This window comes from Drosophila sechellia, chromosome X (assembly GCF_004382195.2).
Source record: "Drosophila sechellia strain sech25 chromosome X, ASM438219v1, whole genome shotgun sequence".
Classification (NCBI taxonomy): domain Eukaryota; kingdom Metazoa; phylum Arthropoda; class Insecta; order Diptera; family Drosophilidae; genus Drosophila; species Drosophila sechellia.
The window spans coordinates 13,902,626-13,913,385 of NC_045954.1; the positions used below are offsets into that span (position 1 = coordinate 13,902,626).

General features: G+C 41.7%; 1 non-coding gene across 1 annotated transcript; it reads right to left on the reverse strand.

Moving 5' to 3' along the window:
- Positions 1–480: 480 nt before the first annotated feature.
- Positions 481–562, reverse strand: Trnas-aga. Its single transcript has one exon. It is a non-coding gene; the product is annotated as a tRNA-Ser (tRNA).
- Positions 563–10,760: the final 10,198 nt, after the last annotated feature.

Sequence of the window (10,760 nt, forward strand, 5' to 3'; positions counted from 1 at the left end):
TTAAGTTGCTGCCTTCGGAGACTCAGTTTAGTTTTCCCCCAAAATCACTCCGATTATCCATTGCTACCAATCGGCCCCCTCCGCGCTCCCTCTCACCGCCACTTGGCAGGTATGAAATGCTCTTTTGCATGACCCCTGACCACCGCCAGTGCATCCCCACCGAGTGGTTTTCACTGTACACTTGTCCAACTGTTGGTCAATACACGAAAACTGCATTACGACTGTGTAATTCCATTTAATTAGTTGCCCGAACAATGCCAGCAGAGATAGGAAAATAAAAAAGCTGGACAAACGTACGGAACGAATAGGAATTGAAAGGAGCCTTTAAGAACTGAAGAATTCGGATACAAAGATAAAATACGCGAACTATAAATACCTAGCATAAAAGTGAATAATAATTAAAGCCAAGTTAGAACTACAGATTCAGGAAATATAAAGTATATTGTTTTGATTATTTTTGAAAAAAGAAATTACTTCATTCGCAGCCGGTAGGATTCGAACCTACGCTCCCAGAGGGAATCTGATTTCTAGTCAGACGCCTTAACCACTCGGCCACGACTGCTTGCTGGTTAATCGATTTATTTATTTATTGATAAATAAATCAGTTTAGATATCACAGAAGCTAATGAGTTTCTCGAGGGCTTTCCATAAGATTAGATTACATAATAAACTGAAAAAAAATAAATAGCTTGAATATTATCAATAATTTTATTTAATATAAAATATCATAAGAATTAATCAATTATTTTATAATATTCGTAATTTTAACTTCGTTAAAGCTTATGTGTAATCGTGTGTTAAATAAAACATTTGTATACAATATTGCTCATCCGCCGTGTTGTACAAAGGAAAATTAGATTTCGTTTATAGAGTTTTATAGTTCTCTGGGTCATCAAAGGAATTATTATACATTATTTTTTAATACGATTTTTGATATAGTTGATGCACTTCTTGACTTTGGTTTTACGTTGTTCACCTTTTAAAAGTCAACACAAAGGCCAAACGTAAACTTCACTTCATTTTCCACCTTTTTCCAGTCCTTTAACCGGGCATTCAATGTTCGATTTATCTATAATTTATTTATTTTAGTCGCTTTCATGGATATTTTCCCCCCGCCGAAGCGATGGATGCAACATCCACGAACTGTTTTACAATTTTGCTGTGGCAGGCGATTTTCCGATTTTTCCACCGGCCTTCCATCCGCCGGGGCAAAATGTTTATTTGCCGACTCTTCATGTCTATTAGGGCAAATTAATTGTCTATTTATATTTTGCTTGCTGCTGCCTGCCATCAAAATAATTCGACATTTAACATGGCAGGTGAGTTGGCAGTCGAATGTTTTTCCTTTATACATATCGTATATTTTTTTTTTTTTGAGTGCAGACACACAGGACGATCCGACTCGAATCGAAAACCACTTGAAAGCAAACAAGAAATTCCCAACCGTTGTTGTGCCATTAAAAATGAATTAAAGATAAGTTTTCGGGGACGGTAGACTTTTGTTTTGCCGATGGGCGCCATTTTGTTTGGTTGCATTATCGATGAGGCGCCAAATTGATTCCAAGTGTAGTTACGTGCATGTAATTTGACTGGCAAAGGGTTGACTTACACTTCAAGGGGATGATGCTTTGGAAACAAACTGCCTTCGAAACAATTACATACTAGCAATGGAGAGCAAATTACTGTAAATCGGCACGTTCAATGGAAAGGACAACATATGGTCGACACTCCGCAGTTTAAGCGCCTTTTGGGTATGCAACAATTTTCGTTGGGATAAAACTACCCTATTAAAAATGCAAAATATCATTGTTAGTTTCATATAGTCTTTTTGGGAATTAAAATATTTCACTATTTATTTAATTAACTAATTTTTTAATTCTTTTACATTTTATTTGGTTGGTAACTTAAAATTCGCATAAATATTTATTAAATATGGAACTGGAACTAGAATTTAAATCATGGTATTGTGTATTTCCTTGTTTTCCCATGGACACGAGCTATTGCTTGCAACATTTCGTGTTGCATCAACAAATCCAAGAGCTCCCAAACTGCAGCTCAAGAGCGCTGCAAAAGAGAGCGCGACTTAGGCACTGATTGGGAGAACAATCTGGCACGTTGCGAGAGCGGGAGCTTAAAATGCAATCGAAGTTTCACTCAAGCGTCGCAGCAGGCAGCGCAGCCGGCGTTGCAGCTGAAAGAGAACTGTGACGCGAAAGAGAGAGAACAGAATGGCAAGTAGCTAAGAACAGCGAGAAAAATCTACAGTTCGAGTGCAACGGGAAATAGGAAGTGAGTGCATGTTGCCGGGAAAACGTGAGTAGAAACTATTAGAAGAGAATGTGAGTTAAAAAAGGGAAACGTGAAAAGGAAACTTCAGGATAAGATGTTCTGGAATTAATGAGCAACAAGTTTAAAAGAAAGCAATCTCAACTTGTAGAGTGCGTGCCCGATTGAAGATAAAGATCATTCTTTCTATCTTTCAATCTAAGAATTAAGTTTTTGATAAAATTAGTAAGACTATATTATCTAAAATCATTCCCTTTTGAAATTCACTTTGTATTTATATACACTTTGTATTTATATTATATAAATATATAATTGGCATATTTAGGCATGATATTATTAGAAATACAAGATATGTTTTAGGCTTGGTTAAATAGCCAGAAGTACGTAAGTTCTTGTCCAGAAGAGAAAGTCTTGGTTAAGCGTTTGAAGAAAGAGGCCCGTGAAGAATTGAGTCTAAATACGAGTCCCTTTGAAAAGTAAGAGATGGCCGAGTGCAATGTGAAAACTGAGTGCATTGCGTGTTCAAAGAGAGTTTCTCCGCTTTCCGAGTGCACTGGCTGACCAGCTGTTTGTTTGTGGGCGTAGAAGAGGGGGCGTGGGTGGGCTTGGGTGGTGGTTGTAAAGTTGTTGAGTGTGCGATTTTTGGCAGCGGCGCTGACTGCGACGCCGGCCGAGCGGCAGAGGCATTGAGCCGGCGCACGTGGCCACGAAACTTCGACAACGTTCGACGTTGCAATGGGTGTTGGAGCCCGACCGCCACCCATGCCCCCTCACCTATTCTGCGACCATGCAGCCTGCCCACATCCCCGACTCCCCCCCCCGCACGCATTCGCAGCCGCAGTTGAGCCCACTGGCCACGCCTACGCAGCGGAGGCGGTGGAGGCGCTGGTTGGGATTGGTGCGCCGAACTGGACACTGCCACAGAAATACTACTACCCCCGCGCCCCGTCGGCTCTTCTACCCCCGAATTCTACAGCCCACCCGTCTCCCCTATCCACTTTTTCTGCTTCTTCTTCGGGCTTTTTCGGACATGGCGCGTAAAAAGGCGCTGCTGCCGTCGACGTTGGCGTCGACCTTTCCTGTAAAATTTTTTGGGGATTATTGATGCGAGGCGCACCGAAATGAAGACGAAGAATAGGAGTAGGGGGTTGATATAGGGTTAGAAGAGAGGTGTTGGAGAGAGAGAGAGCGTTTCTGGGCGAAAGGGGGTGCCAGAGAGTTCGGTGAGAAGAGAGAGCGGGAAGAAAGGCAGTCCGGGGCAGGCAAGAAAGAGAGTTAGAAGAGTGCGGGGGTTATTAGCGGGGGAGTTGGAAGAGTGAAAGGGTGCAAAGTAACGGGAGGGTAGCAGAAGACAGGGAACAGAAAATAAAACGTGACCGAAAGAGGGGGCAAATAACAGAGGGGTAGAAAGAAAGCAAAAAGCGGGAGAAAGCAACTGTGGGGTGCAAAACTACTGTTATTTTTCGTTGCCTCCCCGCACCGCCCATTCACAATTTTTTTGTCTTCTCTCCTCTTTGTCCGTGGGCAAGCGCAAAAAGCAAATGAAAAACATTAAAAACTATTGATGAAGCACATTCGAAAGAGAGGCAAATACCGGGCCAGAAAGAGAGGGCCATTGAGAGTCGGAGAGAGATGGCATGCATGCGTTTGTGTGTGTATGTGTGAGTGTGAGTGTGTGTGCGGGTGGACATAACGGCATAAATGAGGCTTTAAGCCTGTTAACAGCCAACGCAGGCGGCGCAGCCGACGTCGCAGTCGAAAAAGTTTTTAGTATAAGTTACGAAAACTAATCGTGTGTGGGAGCGAGAGGGTGAGTGTGTGCGAGAGTGACTGAGGAGTGATGATGACCCCACCAAAGTTAATATGCAATCGCGACCATTTCCCCATTCACATATTTTGCGGGTTAATTACTCCGGGATTGGTAGCAAAGGTAAGCAAGGGAATTTATTAAAGTGAAATTTACACATAACATTTGGAAGGGATTTATTTAAAATCAACATAAATATTATGGTGGTAAACGTGAATTAAGTTAGTCAAATTAATACACGATGAACTTTCCATTGTCGTATTCCAAAAATAAACTACAAGTTAAAATAGAAAAATTACATTGCGAGCGGTACAAACTATTCCAATTATAATACCCACTGATTTTCGCTCAAAGAAATAAAGCTGCATGAGTTGTTATTCCATACTTTCCAATCAATTCACTTAACAAATTTGCAATAAAATGGTGTCCTATTCCTTATTGCTTTTCTAGTCTTAAGCGCACATATCGGTTGCGAAATGTGGACTTGCAAAATAAATGAAAATATTCTTGGCCAGTCTTCTCGATTTCCTTTTGACCCCATCACGCCCGTCACGCATTCATTGGCAGGACGAATCAATTTTCGCCCGGCTGGCGAAACTCACATGGCCGAGCACAACTGTACCTGGGCACGTCTGTATCGAATCGAATTGAATCCTTTGGCGCGCTCGTCGCGACATGGCAATCTCTCTAAACAAACACAAAATGCAATAAATTCCAAAACGCCCGTCCAGGTGTGAGTAGCTATTGATTATGGGCCCAAAAATCCGCATTCGCAGACGGACAAAGGAGCAAAAAAGGAGCAGGACTTTCATGCTTTGCATGTGTGGCCCAGACTCAGACACACACACACTGAGACGGGGCCAATAGATATACGCATTGATATAGTTCCATTCCGTTCAGTTCCGTCCGGGGAATCCCAGACGAATCGGGACTGGGCGTAGTGGCCACGGCAACCTGGCCAACCCGCAGCAGAGAAAGCCGAATCCGCCTCCGAATCCCAATCCGAGTCCCAGTTCAGATCCGAGACGAGCCCAAAAAAGGTCTGTGGAATCGCCGGCCCCCTGCCCCCGGTTTTTTCCTTTTGTTAATTAAGTTTCGTTTGTTTTGCGAAAGCCCTCAGACCGCACCGTTGTCGTATTTGAACTTTTGGCCAGGACACGCCAGGATGAGCACGAAAATACGCACACCGAAAACAAAAATTACACGTTTTTCACAAGGACTACAAAAGTCGTATCAGTTTCAATACAATTTGCACATATTTGTGACTCAGAATTCGAATTTCTTTTATTTTTAACTTATAACATGCCTATAAAATACGCATTCAAATTTATCTTTCATACACTACAAAATGTGTTGCATACTTCAAGGCGTTGGCATGGCAATACTCTGATTTAATTCGATACTATGAACATGAATTTTAAATTAATAAGCACCAACTGATTCACAGACAATTTATCTTTGGTATATTCAGAAACTGAAACTTTTACAGTGCACATACATATAGGTAACCGAATTGAAGAACATGTGACCATATGAAGCAGGTAAATGAGATTTTATTTCAGTTTGCAAATGCGCCATGCGAGTGCTCAGTTTGTTTTGGATTGCGTTCGCCTTTTTCCAAGTCCATTATCGCAGTATCCCATGCACATGGCTAAGAAAACTGCAGATAGTCTTCCAGCTAAATTCGGATCATCATCGGCAAGATCCGATCCCCACAGGCAGCCGACTAGCACCAGAAAAGATTGATTTTAACCAATAGAACAGCAGCTATAGTGGATATAGAAGGCGTGGGGCGCCAGGGGGCAGGGGGTTACTTTAATTAATAACTTGCCAGTGTGCAAATGACACGGGAGGAAGCTACCAACTTAGCGCCCTTGGGCCAAGCAATCTGAGCCAAGTTGACGGGGGCCAACTGCAGCTCCATTTTCTCGCTTGGCTCCATTCGGGCCAACATCATCTTCTTCTCTTCGCCTTCGCGTTTTGGCCTCAAGTCGGTTGGCATTTGGCTGGTTGGCTGAAAGGAACGTATAAGGGGGGTAAAAATGCGGAGGGAAACGTGTGGTGGTAATAGTGTAATAGACCAAAATAGCGCCAAACTTACGGTCTTAATTCATGGCTCCCATTCGAACTTGACTCGATTCACTTGTGTTTTTGCGGAAGATACAAATCATATTGTTTGGCATGCCGCTATACTTTTCATAATTACTTTTTATTCCATTCGCACACGAAGAAAATGAAGACTAGCCTTTAGTTAGTCGCATCCCACATATACAGTATGCTGTTACAAATAATTTCCTATAAAACATTAAGTACATATAAATTTGATAACTTTTTGAATAACAACAATGCAATGAAAGCTGCGTTTCATTTTTCGCTGGGAACTTGCCACATTTTACGCAACCCCTAGCAGTTTTCCCCTCGCCCGATTATTTTTCCCATCTTCTTGGCCACTTGACCACAGATTTCTCAACTTTATGTACCCACTTTCAGCGACGTTGTCGAACTTCATCACTTTAAGGTCGGGCAGATGAAGTGGAAGAATAGAATGAGCTAGAAATAAATAAAATAAAATAAAATAATATAATATAAATAAACGTGGCAGTTATGGACGCCCCCGCATTTGAATCCATATCCCACTGGCCATCTTCAGCTCCATCTCCATGCAGCCATGTTGACCTAATTTTTTAACCCTCTGTCGTTTGTTTGTCTGTCCGATTGTTTGCGCAAAATGGGTTAAAACTTTTCCCCCACCCTGTGCGTTTGTATGTGTGTGTAGCTTTGGGGCGGGCTGGCTGACTGGGGTTAAGTTAAGTAAGGCAAACTTAACCGGCTCCGCATCCTTCGTCCTCTTCTGACCCCCACGCAAAATGTCACACAATGACGCAGCGCTAAAATGGCAGTCGCAGTAAATGCAAAAAATGGTGGGTTGGGAACGTTGGGGCTGCGGAAAGAATGTCAGTGTCTTTCAAGGATTCGTCGTTGGCCCCCTGCTCCCAGGATCCGCCACTTCCATCCGGGGAATATCTCCCCCTTTTTCTGCTTTTGACTTTGGCGTGACAAATGCATGGGGCCAATGGGCAATGTAATAGAAAAAGTTAAATTAGACGCACTGACATGGGTTTTCGGTGCTCGGATTGAAGCGGGCTATCCGATAGTTTTGGCTCAAATAAAAGTTGGCCAAATAATTGTGTATATAAGTTAATGAAGCTGAAAACGTGAAAAAAGTCCTACAACATTTGTGTGTATTTCGAAACATACTTGTACTTTTCTTATCCAAAAACATGTATAAACTTTAAGAGTATTAGTTTTGTTACTTGGAGAAAATAATATTATAATTATGTAAATCGCAATTTTTACATTTTCAACTATCTCACAAATATTTTTCGGTGGCATTTCGAATTGTATCTGACAGAATGTCGTTCGGGTTTGGGCTCAAATGCTGATTTGCGAGAATGGGGAGTCCTCTGCAAAGTACGTCAATCTTCGATGACCCAATTTTCAGATCTTGTCACAGTTTTTTGTATTCATCAGCCGATTCGCAGAGCTTAAAAGCCATTCATGTATATGATGATGCGGGGGGCGAGTGTGAAGAAATCATGATTTTAGAAAGGCAAAATGTTAATCAAGAGTACTTGTTTTGGACCTGCGGCTATTCTTCATTTCCATCATTTGTTACGTCACTCATTACGTCATCGAGTGCATTCTTCATCTTCCTTAAGTAAAAACCATCTAGCCGCGCTTTTGACTGCTCCTCCCAGCGAAAATACAAAAAATAAAAAATAAAAGAAAAAGAAAAACCTTCATCATCATCCCCAACTGCAATGGCATGTTCATCTGCAGACCCATCATCATCATCATAATCGCGATTAAATTGCAATTTTTCTCACTTAAAGAACGTAATTCGCTCCGAGCCAACAATAATGACGGCCAAGTTAATGTTTTGCTTACCACATTCATTTCAACTCGCAGCAACTTTGGACACGGAATAAAAACAAAATAGGAGTGAATAGAACGGAATGGCAGTAAAGTTAGGGGCGTTCTTATTTTTCTTTTCTTCTCCACAATTTTTGGTGGGGAAAGAACGGGGTGGGGCAGGAGAGGAGGGTGGTGCTGCGATGTGGGAAGGTGCGGAACATAATTAATAACTCAATCCAAGCGGAAACCCTAAGACAGGCATTCAGTGCAGTTTAGTTCAGCTCAGTGGAGTTGGAGTTGCACTTGATTCACTGGCTTAAGTACTGAGAAAAAATTGTATGAATTAGATTAGATTATTGAAAGTGGGAAAGGTTCCCTGAGAATATCGTATCATCAGGGAGAGATCAGCAAAATTGAAATAGGTTAATAAAATGAGGGAATATTCCTTGGGAAACTATCACCAAGTTATGTTCATTCAATGCCTTCAATTGAGTAATGAATTCATTAAATGAGTTCACTAAATAGATAATATATTTTAGCTCTGTTGGTAAATTATCTGAGGGATTTGCTGTAAATTTTATAAATTCAAATTAATTAATATAATTTAACTAATGAATTAATGAGATAACGTGTAGTTTTGATTACGGTGCAACATGTTTTGTGGCTAAGTTCTGTGGATGTTCGCACTCTGCGTTTATGAAGTGCGTGATCGACTGGGCGTTAGGGATGGGGGCAGACCAGTGTAATCCTCGTGAGCGGTCACGAGATAATGGATACGAGGCCCACGCACACGTCGAGGTGGCAATTAAATGTGGCAAGACAGCTTGAAAAGGCGGAAGCGTCGCCGTTCTTGACGCACTCATTGCGGTCCGAACCCGTGATTATGATCCAGGCCCTATATCTTGGCGAAAAATAAAAGCCCCCCCTGTAATTAACACTGGAGTAGATAGTGAGTGCGTCTAACGGAGAGGCATACATTACACTCCCTATGCCAAGTACAGTGGGCACTCGCTTTGAGATCGCCCTGGGCCGTGGGCGTTTTCGGGGAGGCGTGTTTGATTGTTCAATCATAAGCGGCTGGCCATAATCACAGTGCTCCCAACCGCTCTGTTTGCCTTGGCAATTAGCCGGAATTCCCCGCACTTTGCAACCGCAGATATAGTGCAGATTATTGGGATCTTAAGTGGGTCCATTTGGCGGGGGCTGATCATGATAAACGGCCAATGGATGGTTTTATAATGGACCCAACCGCAGGCCATATGAATAGAAAAATACACGAATGATACGTACTGTATATAAGTTCCATGTGTGCTGTTTATTGAGGGGCAGGATGATGACTTTAATGACATACCTGATGTATATGCAAGGTTTAAATATTAAGACGGTCGGAATAATTAATTAATGGATCCCTAGGAATAACAGCAAATCTTCTATATTATAGTATCTAATGAGTCTAGATAATTATCCGACTAAAAATGAATCAGCAATCAGTTAAAGGAACTATTCAATGTGTTTATTTATTATAATCCCATTATAATCCCATAATATTAAGCTACTTAATACAGGTGTATATTTGACTCCCTTTTATAATATCTAGTCATTGGATTGCTGTATTGTGGATTAATGTATTTATTTTACATCAGGTGTGAGAGTAAAACTCCGAGATACCACACAATTGCAAAAAGTATTATAATGCATTTAAATTAACTCTTGAGGGTTGCCACAAATATGAAGTGCGATTTGGCAGGCAGCTGTCTCCAGCGAATTCCCCCGATTGATGTGAATTATATCGGTGAAATTAAATGCCCCGCGACCACTGCCACTTACAGGTAACGCAAGTTGAAGGCGAAGAAATGCACTTCCAATAGCCACACCACATATATATTTATTTCTGGATGTCTATATGTCCGCATGCCTGTATGTCCGTATGTCTGTATGTCCGTATGTCCGTATGTCTGTGTGTCCGTTTGTCCGTATGTAGATGAGCATTTAACGCGCCGCTTGCATGTGAAACGAACAAGTTGCTAGTGGGACCTCCAGCTGCACCTGCAATGCATTTAATTGCTGTTAGAACTTGGCCACAGAACTTGGCCATAACGGCAGATCTGCCCCTCGGAACTCGATTGCCCCGCTCCCCTTTTTCCCCCTCTTTCGCTGGATCCCCCCAATGATGATGAATTGCATTTTGCACACTTTAATTGGATGAATGTGTAATTAAGTTGTGTGCCAGTTCATAAATTGAATGCAGCTCCAGCTCAGCAGATCTCGCAGAAATGCAAACTGCAAAACTGAATACTTCTGCAAGCTGCCAGTCGTTTTTCATTTTTTTTCGTTTTACCCGTCTGTGGCTGGATTTTGGCCACAATTTCCGTGAAATCTCCAAATCAAACAAGACACATGCGTTGCGCATGCGCATTGTCCACTGGCATCTGCACCACGGCAACACTGCCACGCAAGTCCTGCCGCTACACGGAGCGAAAAGCTTGGCATCTTCTCGCTTTGACAGGTATATTTATGAGTATACAAATTATTTGATAATGAATAAATTATGTATATAGTAAATATTTATTTCAATGCAAAATTTTTAAATTTTATACAATTGGAAAGAAATTTATTCAAACTTAATATACTATATCAAAACTCTTCAAAACAAACTATAGCTACTAGCTCCTGTGCTTAAGATATCAGCTTAGAGTCATTGCCAGCCACTTTTTCTCTCAGTATGCAGGAGAGGGTGACCCTGTCTGATGGT